Raw genomic sequence first — 17,058 nt, forward strand, 5'->3', positions numbered from 1 at the left:
GCGCAAGCAATGTTATTGATTCCTCGAACGTCAATAAAGCATCTCCAATCGTCCTCTTCAGATGGAATTTGAGAGACTTGACCACTGCCTCCCATTTTCCACCCATGTGTGGAGCGGCAGGAGGGTTGAAGTGCCATTGCGTGCCATCCTTGGCGAGTAGAGCTGCGATGTCTTGGTTTTCGCGTGTGCTGTCCTTGAACTGCTTTTTTAACTGCGCGTCTGCTCCTTGGAAGTTGGTGCCGCAATCTGAGTAGAGAGAGGCTGCAGTTCCTCTCCTTGCCGCGAATCTGCGATAGGCTGCGATGAACGCGTCGGCTGAGTGACAACTTCCAAGTGTACAGCTGATATTGCGAAGCACACTAATACACAAATCCACCCTTTCGGCGTCTTGGCTCCTCTGCCTTTCCAAGTCTTCAGCGTGAGCGGTCCTGCGTAGTCCACACCAGTAATGTGTGAACGGGCGCGATGGAGTGACCCGACAAAGAGGTAGTTGGCCCATCAGTTGATGAGCACGGATCCCCCTCTGCCGAGCGCACTTCACGGACCGCAGGATATGTGTTTTCACTGGAGCTCGTCCACCGAAAATCCAGTAGCGTTGTCTGAGAAAAGCGAGGGTGGGTTGCGTACCTCCATGCATGGTCTGACGATGTGCGTGGTCGATGAGAAGCGCTGAGAATCTTGAATCACAAGGCAAGATGATAGAGTGTTTGCCGTCGTGTGAAAGCTCCGAGTGTTGGAGGCGCCCGCCTACTCTGGCGATCCCTTGATGGTCAAGGTAAGCGGTGAGCCTCGTAAATGGATGCGTCGAAGGAAGCGTTGTTCCCTTGGCGAGTGCAGCGAGTTCATCTTTAAAGAATGTGGCCTGCGTGGCCTGAATCCAATAGATTCTGGTCCTTTCCATATCAGCTGCTAAGATGGAATGCGTGGGCGGAGCGTCCTGTCGTTTGGACAGCTTGTCCACCAATTTGAGGCAAAGAGCGGTGATTCTGTAGAGTAATCTGTTAACACAAGAATATTTATAGATTAATTCCCATGAATATTCCGTTACTGCGTTTGCCGTGTGGAGTGAAACGACAGCACGAGCTTCAGGGGCGCCCAACTCGTCTGCGTCGACACTGGTCTGCTTGGGCCACGTGTTCTGAGGTTGCGTAAGCTACGGTGGTCCCGTCCACCAAAGAGAGTGCTGTTGAAGCTGTTCTGTCGTCATGCCTCTTGACGCGCAGTCAGCTAGATTCGATGATCCTGGTACATACCTCCAGTGAAAGTTCTGCGTGATCTCCTGGATTTGGATTATCCTGTTGCGTACGTAATCCTTCCATTTGGAGGGGTGCGTTTTAATCCATGCCAGCGTAACTTCTGAGTCCGTCCACATAAATGTCTGAGAAACGGGCATGTTCGAAGTAGTGTGAACATGCCGCATCAGTTTTGAAAGTAGCAGCGCTGCTGTGAGTTCCAACCTCAGAATGGTCAGACGTTTGAGTGGTGTCACTCGCGTTTTCGAGCAGATCAGAGATGTGTGGGTACCCGTGGACGGTGAGTGGACAACGAGGTAGACGACGGCTGCTATTGCGAGGACTGAGGCATCAGCGAAGCCATGAAGTTCGACTGTCGACGTGGTCGTGGTGTTGAACCATCGTGGGATGGATAGCTTGGCCAAGCTGGTTAGATCTTCCCTGATGCGTAACCATCGTTGAGTAATATGAAGCGGCAGAATGTCGTCCCAACTGAGTTCCTGTAACCAAAGCTCTTGAATAAGAATTTTCGCTCTGATAATTACAGGTGCAACAAAACCGAGTGGATCAAAGAGTTGTGCTACTTCTGAGAGGACGAGGCGTTTCGTAAACTGCGTGCGTTGCGTAACTGATATGGTCGAGAAGTTAAGTTTGTCCTGATGTGGAATCCATTTAATTCCGAGAATTTTGGTTGCGCAGTCGTCGAATGAAATTGCTGCGTTGTTCTGATCTGGTGCGAGGTCTTCTAGCAACGATTTGCTCGTGGAATGCCATTTTGCCAATGGAAATTCACCAGCTTGACAGAGTTGCGTCAGCTGATTTGCAACGTCCTGTAAATGCTCTGTTGTATCTGCACCACCAAAAATATCATCGACATACCTGCCGTTTTTGATAGGTTCAACAGCAAGGGGATATTTCGACCCTTCATCCTCAGCGAGTTGCAAGAGTGTTCGCACAGCCAAGTACGGTGCAGCTTTCGTCCCGTACGTGACCGTGGTCAGCTAGTACTGCGTTTCCTTCTGCGTGTCATCAAGCCACAGTATCTGCTGCATACTCCAGTCGTCTGAATGCACCTTGATTTGTCGGTACATCTTCGTGACGTCAGTTGCAAACAGATGTTTGTATCTGCGTATCCAAATGAGCAGATCTGCGATATTCAGCATCAGATTTGGACCAGTATGTAGAAGATCGTTCAGCGAGTATCCTGATGAAGTTGGACTGGAGCCGTTGAACACCACACGCAATGCGGTGGTCGTGCTGCCCAACTTCAGAACGCCATGGTGCGGAAGAAAGTACTGAAACGGACTAGTTATTGAGTCATTGTTCAGTCTTACCATGTGATCAAGCTGCTCATATTCGAGCATGAACTTGGTGTACAGCTGGTTGTACTGAGCGTCCTTGCTGAGTCGTCTGAGAATCCGCTGAAGACATGTATGCGCCGTCTGATACGAATTGCCGAGTGCACTTGGATGAAGTTTAAGCGGCAATTGCACGATGCATCATCCTGCGGAGTCTCTTGAATGCGTGATCTTGAGATCATCTTCGCACTCCTGCTCGCCTGGCGTGAGCAAGGGTGCAGTGTCCTGCGATGGCTCTTCCTGCGTCCAAAAGCGACTGAGTAACTCACTCAATTGGCGATCAGTATTATTGAATGTCACTTGATGAGAAGTCCTGCAAATTGTCTGAGTGCCCTCGAGGGGCCCGATTATGAGCCAACCGAAGATCGAAAGTTGAGCGATCAACGGTGATGACGTGTTTCGAATAATATTTGGCTTGATGACTTGCCCGTATGTGTCTGCTCCGAGAATGATGTCCACCGGTCTGGAGACGAGAAATTGAGGATTTGCTACCCACAGATGAATGTACATATAAAAACAGTATCGTTATTACTGTATCTACATTATATATGTAATATACATTTAATAACAACATCATTACTACTATATCTATATCAGATGTAATTTAATATACTGATGTAATCCCACAGAAATATGTATATATAATAACAATATCATTATTACCATATCTACTTTAGATATGATTTAATATACTGATCCGTTCTCACAGATCAATGTACATTTATCAACAACATCGTTGATACTATATCTACATTGGATATAATGTTATACCCTAATCCCTTCCCACAGATCAATGTACATATAATAACAGTATCGTTATTACTATATCTACATTAGATATGTAATATATATCTAATAACAATATCATTATTACTATATCTAAGTCAGATGTAATTTAATATACTGATTTAATCCCACAAACCAATGTACATTTAATAACAGTATCATTATTACTATATCTACATTCGATCTAATGTAATATACAGATTCCTTCCCACAGATCAATGTACATATAATAACAGTATCGTTATTACTATATCTACATTAGATATGTAATATACATTTAATAACAATCTGATTATTACTGTATCTACGTTAGATATAATGTAATATACTGATCCCTTCCCACAGATCAATGTTCATATAATAACAGTATCGTTATTATTATATCTACATTAGATATGTAATATACATTTAATTACAATATCATTATAACTATATCTACATCAGATGTAATTTAATATATTAATCCCTTCCCACAGATCAATGTACATATAATAACAGTATCGTTTTTACTATATCTACATTGCATATAATGTAATATACTAATCGCTTCCCACAGATCAATGTACATATAATAACAGTATCGTTATTACTGTATCTACATTAGGTATAATATAATATACTGATTTATTCCCACAGACCAATGCCCATTTAATATCAATATCATTATTACTATATCTACATTAGGTATAAAGTAATATACTGATCTCTTCACACAGATCAATGTACATTTGATAACAACATCGTTGATACTATATCTACATTGGATACAATGTAATATACTAATCCCTCCCCAAGGATCAATGTACATTTGATTACAACATCGTTCATACTATATCTTCATTGGATACAATGTAATATACTAATCCCTTCCCGCAGATCAATGTACATATAATAACAGTATCGTTATTGCTATATCTACAGTAGACATAATGTAATATACTGATTTGTCCCCACAGAACAATTTTCATTTAATAACAAAATCATTATTACTATATCTACATTAGATGTAATGTAATATACTGATTTGTTCCCACAGACCAATGTTCATTTAATAACAATATCATTATTACTATATCCATATTACATATAATATAATATACTGATCCCTTCCAACAGATCAATGTACATATAGTAACAGTATCGTTATTACTATATCTACTTTAGATAAAATATAATATACTGATCCCTCCCTACAGACCACTGTACATTTAATAACAATATCGTTATTACTATATCTACATTAGATCTAATGTAATATACTGATTTCTGCTCACAGATCAATGTATATTTGATAACAATATCATTATTACTATATCTACGTTAGATATAATGTAATATGCTGATCCCTTCACATAGATCAATGTACATTTGAAAGTAACATCGTTGATACTATATCCACATTGGATATAATGTAATATACTGATTCCTTCCCACAGATCAATGTTCATTTGGTAACAATATCATTATTACTATATCTACATTAGATAAAATATAATATACTGATCCCTCCCTACAGACCACTGTACATTTAATAACAATATCGTTATTACTATATCTACATTAGGTACGTAATATTGATTTAATAACAATAACATTATTACTATATCTACATTATTTATAATGGAATATACTCATCCCTTCCCACAGAACTGTGTACATTTGATAACAATATCATCATTACTATATCCACATCAGATGTAATTTAATATACTGATTTAATCCCACAGTCCAATGTACATTTAATAACAATATCATTGTTACTATATCTACATTGGATCTAATGTAATATACTGATTCCTTCCCACAGATCAATGTACATTTGATAACAATACCATTATTACAATATCTACATTAGATATAATGTAATATACTGATCGGTTCCTACAGATCAATGTACATTTGATAACAACATCGTTGATATATCTGTATTGGACATAATGTAATATACTAATCCCTTCCCACAGATCAATGTACATATACTAGCAGTATCGTTATGCCTATATCTACATTGGATATGTAATATAGATTTATTTACAGTATCGTTATTACTGTCACGTCTGGACAATTTTACAAATTTGTCCGCCTCACGTTTCCTTATCAAGCCTTCGGGTTATAGGAGTCTCCTCATGTAAGGGACGTGGGGACGGCGAATTACTACTTCATCTTTTTCAATTTCCTCCTCGACTCTGTGTTTTCTTATCAAGCCTTCGGGTTATAAGAGACTTCTTCATGTGGGCAAAGCACAGGGAAGAGTTTGGGTTTATAATCATTCTATTTTGTCTTTTCTATCCTTTATTCTCTTTACATTTCTTAATTCTTTTCTTTAGTTATTACCTCTCCTTGAAACTATCGTCGTGCTCAACTGCGTAGTAACAGATTTCGAACTAAACAAAAACTCGGGTTCGACCGAGGAGAGGTAACATAAACTGCGTTCGCTGCGCAGTTAGCCAGTGCTTCGCATTATAGGGGTCTCCTCAGGTTAACTGCGCAAAAGCGTAAAGATCAATTTATCTTTTGGATTTTCAGCCGATACTCTCCTCTTTTGTACGCGTGGGCGCCAGTCGGTCCCTAATCCGATCGTATGCGTGAAATGAGTGCTGGAATGGAAACGCGGATTGATCTATCTATTTGAATATTTGGTTGGAAAGATAAATGAGGAATGAGAACCCTCACAAGCAAGCGTTAGCTAGCGTTTAAGGACTGTTTTGGGGAGAAGGGTCGAACGGGGCAATAAAAGTCTTTGTATCGAATTCCGAGAATTTGTCTGTAACCAAGACCCAACGGTAACTTTTCAAATAGGAAGAACGTTCTAGAACTAAATACGCTGCTAATGCAATAGCGAATATTCAATTTAATAATCCAAGAATATGTTAAATAACCAAGGATTTCATTCGAACGCCGAATGCTTTACAACATGCGTACCAGCAAAATTCGCGTTGCGACTTACGAACAAATAATTACAAAATCGCCAATTGTTAACCAAAGAATCTCACGATTACTGATCAATAATTTACATGTAATAGTATAATGGATAAAACCCATGTTCATAACCTTTTCGCTTTTATTGTTTAACAGTTCTGATTTAAACTATTAATTGATAATTGCATCGTTTATATCCGATATTAGAATTATAAGCGAGAATGGAATATTCCAGAAAAATGCTACGACGTAGAAACACCGAAAAGCCGTTAGACAGAGATGGAACACAAGAGAGAGAGAAGGAACATAGTCTAGAGGAATTTAGCTAGCACGCGTCTTCGACCAATAGCGACGCGCGCGACGCTGTCGTCACGCGCTAGGATTCGTTGGAATGTCCCCACGCAGGACATCATCCTCGTGACGGGCCCTCCGGCCAGGATCGCGATCGATTCCGATCACTCTTCGTCGAACAATCGAGTAAGTCGTGACGGGAGCCCGTGCGTCTAGAGAAAGAGTTGTAATTTGTACTTTCACGTGATTTAGCTATCCGTAGGTAGAGTGTCGCGAGGGTAAAATTCGGAACTACGTTACAAAGACTCAGTGACGCGCACGTAAAGCCATTTTCACACTATTAAACCCCTATCTTTTCTCTTTCTTTTAATCCGTTGATCGCGTATTTTTCGTATTAAATTCACTCGCGTTTATAATTATTCCATTTTTCCTAAAAAAATCGTAATCGTCTTGTAATCGTCTTAATTAGATTTTTATTCACAATAAAGGGCAATCGGGCGCGCGACAAGTGTTAGTGCGATAGGTTCCTTCATCTCTCTCTTGGTGTTCCAGATTCAACAGCGATTATTCCACGATTTAAAAGCGAACATCAAAGCGATTTTTCATATATTGTATTCTACATTTCCACGGTAAGCCTGTTCATTACTAATTTGTCGAGCACGGCATTATTATCGATATTTCAACAAGGCAAAACGGGCGATCTATTAAGCCTGTGGGTTATAAGGGTCTCTTCATTCTAGATCGTCTCGTTTCTCATACTCAGGTACCGGTAAATATATATAATTTTCCGTATTTTCCGAATCGCGGTTTTCCTGAAACTATTGTCTCGACTACGAGGTATAATCGAGGGACGACTTGCAAAGCCTTCGGGGTATAAGAGTCTCCTCATTCAAGTCGTACCCTCGCGGATTGAATCCGCTATTTTTCCTAATTTCTAATTTGTCGAGATAGTCGTTTGATAATAAAATATACAAATTTTATACACGTTTACAGTTTATAAAAAGCGATCTCAATTCGAAACAAAGGCTGTTTATATATATATATCTTACACGATTTTCCGGTTAAACAATAGTCATTATTATAAAATAGGCTAAGCATCTTTACCCTTGTAAATTATAATTGTTTATACTCAAATTCAGCTATTTATCAAATCATATCTATCAGTATTATTTCAGTAATCAGTTTTCTTTGTTAGCTGCAATAGTTTCTTTGAATTACATTTTGATTTGTTGCACACTATCCAGTTTACTTTATTTCTTTGAATTACAACACCTATTCTTACATCAAATCCACGCACGCCAACACAACGTTTCAAGGAGGGACCCGTACGGGACCTAGAACACTGACGAACCCAACGGAAATAAATATCTAATTTTCCGTCTTTTAAAATTGTTCTGATCGTAGAGGACGTTAACGCGTCATACGCGGTCAGAGCTGGTGGCAGCGAGACCTTTCTCATCGCACTAATTAATCAAATCAAGGAAAATGAACAACTGAAATCTTTTCATTTTCTTTTCTTTTTATCTTTTACGTTGCGCGCTCGCCTCGCGTCGCGCAACGTAACAATACTATATCTACATTAGATATGTAATACACATTTAATAACAGTATCATTATTACTATAGCTACATCAGATGTAATTTAATATACTGATTTTTTCCTACAGACCAATGTTCATTTGATAACAATATCGTTATTACTATATCTACATTAGATGTAATGTAATATACTGATCGCTTCCCACAGATCAATGCACAGATAATGACAGTATCGTTATTACAATTTCTGCATTAGATATAATGTAATATACTGATTTATACCCACAGACAAATATTCATTTAATAACAATATCATTATTACTATATCTACATTAGATACAATGTAATATACCGATCCCTTCCCACAGATCAATATACATATAAGAACAATATTGTTATTACTATATGTACATTAGATATAATGTAATATACTGATTTATTCCCACACGCAATGTTCATTTAATAACAATATCATTATTACTATATCTACATCAGATGTAATTTAATATACTGATTTAATCCCACAGACCGATGAACATTTAATAATAATATCATTATTACAATATCTACATTAGATATAATGTAATATACTGATCCCTTCCCACGGATCAATGTACATCTGATAACAAGATTGTTGATACTATATCTACATTGGATATAATGTAATATACTGATCCCTTCGCACCGATCAATGCACAGATTGTAACATTATCGTCATTACTATCTCTACATTAGGTATGTAAGAAACATTTAATAACAATATCATTATTACTATATCTACATCAGATCTATTGTAATATACTGATTCCTCCCCAAAGGTCAATGTACATTTGATAACAATATCATTATTACTATATCTACATTAGATATAATGTAATATACTAATCCCTTCCCACAGATCAGTGTACATTTAATAACAACATCGATGATACTATATGTACACTGGATATAATGTAATATACTAATCCCTTCCCACAGATCAATGTACATATAATAATAATATCGTTATTACTATATTTGCATTAGATATGTAATATACATTTAATAACAATATCATTATTACTATATCCACATCAGATGTAATTTCATATACTTATTTAATCCCACAGACAAATGTACATTTAATATCAATATCATTATTACTATATCTACATTGGATCCAATGTAATATACTGATTCCTTCCCACAGATCAATGTACATTTGATAATAATATCATTATTACTATATCTACGTTAGATATAATGTAATATACTGATCCCTTCCCACAGATCAATGTACATTTGATAACAACATCGTTGATACTATGTCTACATTGGATATAATGTAATATACTAATCCCTTCCCACATATCAATGTACATATAATAACTGTGTCGTTATTACTATATCTACATTAGATATAATGTAATATACTGATTTGTTCCTACAGACAAATGTTCATTTAATAACAATATCGTTATTACTATATTTGCATTAGATATGTAATATACATTTAATAACAATATCAATATTACTATATCTTCATTAGATATAATGTAATCCCACAAAAAGTACATTACATGTAAAAAATGGTATCGCCAAGTACTTTAGGCACTATGTGGTACATATTCCGTGAATTTTCTAAAAAAGTAATGGATATCATTCAAAACCAGCCAATTTAATATTGGCATTAAATAATATTTAATGCGATTAATTCACTTGTCGATTTTATTGAACGAAGAGTAGGACTATCTTCTCTAATGTAATCAGCTAAATCGGACCATAGCCATACAGCCGGACTTAGTGTTACAAACCATGTTGCTGGTCCATATTCACGAGTCATAACATTAACATCGTTCCGTACTTTTTGCCAATACTGTCTGGTGTTTGGCAATTTTCCGAAAATTGTGTCTAGATTTCCTTTTAATTTATTAGCAGACATTAATTGTAAAAATTCGGAAGTAGTATATCTTATCTTCGGATTGACAGGGTTCAGTTTATGATAAATACCACTCTGAATGCAGCGCATATTCCTATCGTTTAATAAAAAGAACACATGTTGAATGTTCAATCTAAACTGCAAATGTTTCGACATTAATCTGGATTTAACGAAGTCAAAGTTTCGTATAGAAATTAATCTATCCTGATTTACTCCATTTCTTCCATTAGGATATAAATCCGGGAAGCACAAAACATCCAAGTTCTTGAAACGATTATCAAGAGCATGCGTTTCGACTTTCAGCATCTGATACAAATCAGTAGACGTACTGTTTACTCTTTTCCCATACATAGTGTAACGACCCAGAGTGAGTACGTCACTGCACCGACTTGTAGGGAGAGCGGTTCCCTTAGAAGGTGACTCGTATTCTGTGTTATAGGGATTATAGGTTCATGTGGTTTGCGGTTAAGGAGTGAAATCCAAACACTAATGTGCTAGAAACTGAATGAAAATATGTTTATTCAAAAATTATAAGGTAAGTGAATTGAAATATAATATAAAAGAAAATCGCTAGTATCACAATAAGTGCGGCTAGAAATAGGAATACAGTAAGAAATATGTAATTAGTAGTTAATATTATATAAATAGAAATTAATAATTAGTAATGAATTATAGTAATTAATGAATATCGCGGAGCTGACTATAGGTACAGCTAACACTCTGAATAAAAACCAACTACACTAAGTACTGGAAATTATTATCAAGAAGCAACTTGTACGGTACTTTCAGATATAAGCAGACTTTGACTACAGGTCGCAATCGGTTTCTGGACTGGCCAGAGCTGTGTTAAATACAGGCCGTTCAAGGAGCTCTGCTCCTCGCTAGCTCTTTATACTTGAGTATGGCTTAGCAAAAACACCTGGTTAACACGTTGCGCACCGTGAGTAGTCCGACTGCAGATCTGGAGTGATTTGTACTTGTTACTGAAAGGAATTTAATTTAGCGTCGGCTACTCTGTCGCTATATTCCTACCTAAGTGGATTAGCGTCGAGCAACCGCAGCTTTTCCTCTATCGTAAGAGTGGTAGCTGCCCTCGACCTAAGTCGAAGTCGAGCTGAGTATGGTCGAAACCAAACTGATTTTTCTTCGCGCTGCACGCCTCTATTTATACTCAGACTTTGCTGAGTCGGCGCTTTTTTTCAATATAGAATTCTTTGGGGTAGCTGGAATCCACATCACGCGATGGTCGAGCATCCCTACTTCCCAACTTACGCGGCCTCCCTACTCTGGGTCCTCACCCCACCGCGAGATCATCGGGGTTGCTAGCGCACACGCGGTTGCACGTCGACAACTTATCGATGATCTGTTTTATCGTCTGAATGTTTATCGACTTGGTTTAAGATTACGATTGATTTTTTTAATTGGGGAACCGCTGGGACGTTACAATAGGATATACAGTATAATGTTCGTAATATGAGTCTGGATCAGTAATCTGCGTTAACATAGCGTTATGCTTGCCTGTTTCATCATTCTCTGTATCAATATTATTTACTGTAAATTCTGTTTGTTTTAATTCATCGGAAAGTAATGTGTGTGGAGAATGTGGCAAAATAATTTTGGAGTAAAGAGGATTGTTATTTTTCATCCATATTAAAATGCGTAGAAGTTTTCTAACATCTACAAAATTCTCCCACACAATTTTCGATTTGGTTGGAATGCCACGAATTAGAATATACACCTCGTGATCCTAGTTTATTGCTGCAGTTGGTGGACATACTTTTTATACAGTTTCTTCCAATGGTAAAGGCAAATGAAATACTGTTCCCTTTATTTTCTGAATCATTTGCCTTTGAGGTACCTTTTTATTTGCTATCGTATTCATTCGTTGAACACATTGAAATGCTTTAGCTCGCTGAATCAAAATTTTTTCGTAACTGTTTAATGTCTTTAGCATATCAGGTACTTCGTCAACGTAAAGATTATTCAATACACATATCAGAGGCATAGCAACTGTACGAAAATATCGTACACAATAAGAACACGCGTAGTCTACTGCAATAGCGCGTGTTTTTAAATACGTGAGTAACTGCTCCCAATATTTTCCACACAAAGGTTTTTTCATCTTACCAACATCAACGACATCTTTTCGACAATGCAGCTTCTCACAAGATATACAGACAATCCGAGGAGTATCTATTGATCTTTTCGTTAATAGATGAAATGCATTGGCGTACTGAGACAGTATTTTATCTTCATTTAAATCTATTTGTGTACTGTTTAACATGTGATATTCACTTGCTTTTGCTTCGGCAGTTTCAGTAATTTGTTGAAGTAGTGGCACGTTTCCTGTTTCGAGAGCTCTATCTAACTTTCTTAGTTTTTCATAACTGTGACATAAGGCATTAATCAACCTCTTGACACTTCGAACTTTAGGAAAGTGCGGAAACAAAATATGAACCGCAAGCAATAAAGATCCACAAGTTTTAGGATTCAAGTAACAAGCATGCGAATGTCCGCCTTGAATATTTGCGTAATACTTTGCTCTGCATGATCCAAACTGTTGAATTAAGTGTGGTATAGTTTTGATTTCCGCACATTGAAATATGGCTTGCAGCAATTGCTGATACCGATCGAGTATCGCGTAGTCATTGATTTTGCAGAATTCTGCACATTCCCAACATATTTTACGCTTCTTTTTGAATGTAGACTTAGTTAACGATAAAACGTTAGTAACTTGTCCATATTCGTTTATTACTAAACTTGTCTGTTTTAAAATGTTAGACGGAACATGGAAATCATATGCTGTGTCAGCAAAATATGCTTCCGTTGTAGAAGTATGTCTAGAAGCGCCACATAACACACTTCGTTTATCATGTGTGCTCTCACAAGGCAGTGTAGATAACTGTGACAAATGCAATTCTGCCTTTTTTCGTACAGAATTCCAAACTGTACGCATGTGACTTATATAGTTCTGTCTAATGGCCAAACACCATTTAAATATGCATTCAGATCTTATCCTTGCAGTTACAGGTGTTGCGCTTACGAAATGCTTGCTTATATTAACAATATAAGTTTCTGCTGTTTTCTGTAAAACAACACTATTGCCGCAGATGCGAAATCTTCGATACTTTTTAAGTATTTTATCCTTATGATCAATTGAACTGAACTCGTTCGTATTATAGTTGGAAAACGTATTTTCCATACCGACAACTGTGCTTCTATTTGCTATATACATATTGTTACTATTCTGGTTAATGTTATTTTTTCGCTTTTGATAATATGCCTTCAACTTAGCTTGTAATGTACTTTTATGTTCGCTACAACATTTCCGAAAGCAATGTGTACGAACGCAATGTAACATTTTTTGTCCTTTGTCATAAGTGTTGTCAGCGGGCTGTGAAAGACTTGTCATATTCTTAATAAGTACTGTTTTAAAGTTCTTGTTTATTTGTACAACAGGATTAGGTGGTAGAGAAAAATTACATCGTGTTTGAGATTGAGAAATAGTAGAAATAGTTTCATCTATCCTTATTTTATGATAAAACGTGTCGTTACTCATATTATGAAATGAATTATAGAAATTTGTATGTAGCGTACAGTAGTTACGTTTTTCAAGAATTCTCACTTTCTGATCAAGTGCGGGAAGAACGTCTTTGTCGTCTTCCTGATTGTTGCACTCAGAGATATGTAGTTTCATTGTTACCAAATGTTTGCGGCAAAGAGGCTGAATGTTTGTAACTATAATAGTATTCGGCGAGAACGGCTGAATTTTTACACCATTCTCCGTAGAAGGAAACAGCGGTGGAATGTTTGTTGTAAAATTGTCGCTATATAAGCAGACAAGGGCCGTTTCATCTTAAAACTGTCGCTACAAGCAGACATCGGCCTTTTTCTTTCAGAATTGTCGCTACAAGCAGACATTGGCCTTTTTCTGTCAGAATTGTCGCTACAAGCAGACATTGGCCTTTTTCTTTCAGAATTGTCGCTACAAGCAGACATTGGCCTTTTTCTTTCAGAATTGTCGCTACAAGCAGACATTGGCCTTTTTCTTTCAGCATTGTCGCTACAAGCAGACATTGGCCTTTTTCTTTCATAATTGTCGCTACAAGCAGACATTGGCCTTTTTCTTTCATAATTGTCGCTACAAGCAGACATTGACCTTTTTATTTCGAAATTGTCGCTAAAAGCAGACAGTGGCCGACCACTTACCAAATTGTTACTATTAACCGACATCGGTTGATTCCTGACTACCTTACCATTCGATGCAAACGGTTGTATATTCTTGTTAAAGTTATGTTTACTTGCATCAGTAATTACAATATCCGGTGAAAGTTTCGTTGTTGCATATGATGCCGATCGTGATATTGAGTGACGCCATAACTGAGTTTCCTGCGATTTATATCTTCTGGCTTGTATAAGTTGGAAAGGCAGTATTTGCACTTCATTACCCTGTACTTGGGGAAAATGTGTAATTCTCCCTGTAATAAGCATTTGTAATAAATGTGGACGCATATCTGCAAAATTATACCATACCTTATTTGGTAAAATATTAAAAAGTAATGACGTTGCAAATGATATGGCGAATACACCACAATCACTGCCATTCGGCTGTTGTTGAACTGGTGGAAATTGTACTGTTTCATTATTAATATTATAAAAGGGAAATAATTTTTGAAGAAAAATTTTGTAATCCGGATGTAATCTTCCCTTATTTAAAGAATCGAATATAAATACTGAGTCCTTATTGTAATATGAACATACCCAATGACCATCAATATTTGATGTACCACTAAATAAAATTTGGATATGCTTTAATCCTTCTGATCTAGGATTTATTCTTTCGGGACACTGTAACTTCCATGTTTCCTGTTGACGGAAATCACTATACTTCTGCACAAGATAATGAAAGATGTCCATATGCGTGTCTTCTAACCATTCACCTCGCCTGATAATATTCTGCAAACGATCTGTTAACTGTGGCATATTAGGCATTCAGTAAATGTACTCGTAATGTGTATAATCGTAAGAGCTTTCTTATATTATTTTATTCAATGTAAGTAATTGAAGGAAAAGTAAAAGAAATAATGAAAAGAATAAAAAAAGATAAGAACGAAATAATAAGTAAGAAAAGAAATAGAATAAAAGAAGTAGAAAATAATTAAAATAAATATTATGTGAAACACTTACTAAGTTATAAAAAATAGCAAAAGAAACCAATCGCTCTAGAAGTGTTCGGATAGATGTTCGCGAACGAACTGCTACCATGCACTGGATTACATATGCGCATTAGTGAAATTTACGGCAACAAGAGAGTGTCGTTCGTTGGCATAAAGAAAGGAAGTACAGTAATACTCGGATAAATGCGACCGTAAGAGAATAGATGTAATAACGAGAGGAAGCGAGATAGACGGTATAGATATACGTCGAGCAACCACGGTCGAGCTACGACACTTCAAAGGGATGCCACGAGTAAAACAAATGAGCATCCAGTAAAGAAAATTTCATTTGTAATAATTTTCATCCACCCTCAATGAAAATTGCACCAACAGATTGCTCTGAATTTTCCAATTAAAATAAGTCGAAACACGACATAAATCGGTTTAATGTTACTTTAATTGTCTAGTAATGATTGATTTCATCAATTTAAATTGATTAATAACAAAAGTAGTCCGATTTACTTCCTGTTTGGTCTTATTTTCATCAGAAAAATATCACAAATCTATTGATAAAAGTTTTAAAGCAAAAAAATTATAAATAAAAAAGTTTCATCGTTGCATTAGTATTGTTTTACAGACATATAGTCGATTGTTTTCGCTCCGTCTTCTTTTTCACTCCCCGTCCTTTTTTACGTTCGAAGCAGTCGGGAAACTTCAAATAATGTCGGAATTAGACGATATTCGTGCATCTATACGACGCAACGGCGAAAATTGTTTCTGTGTGCGATCATAGACTGTGCCCCACCAACTCTTTTCCTTTAGAAGACACAGATTTTGTTCATTTTCAATCCAAACGAGCTACTGTTCAGATGTAAGTACCAAACAAGCAATATTTCATTTTATAATATACATTAATTTCATTTTTAATGGTTGGTGGTTTGGTTGGGTGTAGTTCTGAAAACCAATTACTCCACATTTTTTTTATTTTTTAAAACACAGTATTCTTACGTTTCTGAATACACTGATTACGAATATCATAGCAAAAAATGTGCGACTATTGGGCCATCGTAAGGCGGCCGGAACTGCTTACGCGAAAATATAACAAATTCTTTCAACAATATTATTATTTCCAATACATTGGAAATAAGATAAAACGTTCGAAAGTAAGAAACAAACTGTAGAGGGAAATCACACACGTTATAAAAAATCTCCCTAGACCTAGTGAGCTACGCGAGTTAATTCTGGTCCCTCGTGAAGTGCAGTATACATGGATGAATGTACATCAGAAGTGCTACCAACTTCTGATACAATCGTTACAATTACAAATGTTTTCTGCCGTATCTATAACGTTTCGAATTTTATTTCTTACGACTTAATAATTACCAAGTTTGCCATACCGCAATGAAATCGCTATTGGGAGGATCGTATATTCTGCCATGTTTCATTTTGCGATGCCTCCGAATAGGTTGAAATGTATTTAGTAAACCAATTTAACGATGAAGTAGATTGTAGTAATAGGTGTGGAATACTGGTATAAATGAAATGGAAATTATTTTACACTTGTTAGTGCATTTCGAAGTCGGTTTTTTTTAGTTGAAAAATATTTTATTTAACAGTTTTTAGTGGTATGTTTAATATTTGTAGGATGTCGTAAGGAAATAAAAGAAAACAATGTGAATAATGTTTCTTAGTTTTATTGTTAGTTAAATATGATATAAAATTTAAAAAATGATAATATAAAAATGAAAAAAAATAAACAAAATTAGAATATACATAAAAAACTAAAATGAAATGGAACTATAAATAAGACATACAAATGAAAATAAAATATAAATATATAAATATAAAAAGTAAAACAAA

The sequence above is a fragment of the Osmia bicornis genome, chromosome 8 (genome assembly GCF_907164935.1).
Source record: "Osmia bicornis bicornis chromosome 8, iOsmBic2.1, whole genome shotgun sequence".
Classification (NCBI taxonomy): domain Eukaryota; kingdom Metazoa; phylum Arthropoda; class Insecta; order Hymenoptera; family Megachilidae; genus Osmia; species Osmia bicornis.